Source organism: Haliaeetus leucocephalus, unplaced genomic scaffold (genome assembly GCF_000737465.1).
Source record: "Haliaeetus leucocephalus isolate CR32 unplaced genomic scaffold, Haliaeetus_leucocephalus-4.0 Scaffold13, whole genome shotgun sequence".
NCBI classification, from domain to species: Eukaryota; Metazoa; Chordata; class Aves; order Accipitriformes; family Accipitridae; genus Haliaeetus; species Haliaeetus leucocephalus.
Window position 1 is genome coordinate 1,425,905 of NW_010972449.1, and position 547 is coordinate 1,426,451.

The following is a 547-nucleotide window of genomic DNA, read 5'->3' on the forward strand; positions in this document are numbered from 1 at the left end:
TCCCTTTTCTTTCTCTCTTTTTTCCGCTAGTCTCTTCTCTCCGTATTCTCTTATTTCGATTCTCGTTCTTTCCATGAACACCCCTACCCAAGGGCTCACACAAAACCTCTTCCACTTCCCCGCCGATGCCCCTTGTGCCGCGGCAGGTTTGGTTTTGGGGGGTTTTTTGTTTGTTTGTTTGTTTTGGTTTTTCTTTTTGTCCGCTACCGGGAGCGTTTCCGCGCCCCGGTGCGGAGCCGGCGGCGGGATGCTCCGCGGCTGCCGGCCCGGAGCGGGCTTTGGCCGAGCCCTTCTCCGGGGGGGTAAAAAAAAAAAAAATTAAAAAAATTATAAATTTAGAGATTTTGGCTGGAGAAACGGACGGGGGAGGGCCGGCCTTCATCTGCCCTGCCGCTTTCCTCCTCCTCCCCGCAAGGCCGGACCCCAGGGCCGCCCCTTCCCCTCCCCAAATCCCGGGAAAACGATGGGAAAAAGCGGCGGGGCCGCCCCCCACACCGACCCCACCGCTCCGGCTGGGAGCGCCAGGCTGGGACAACGACCCCCCCCC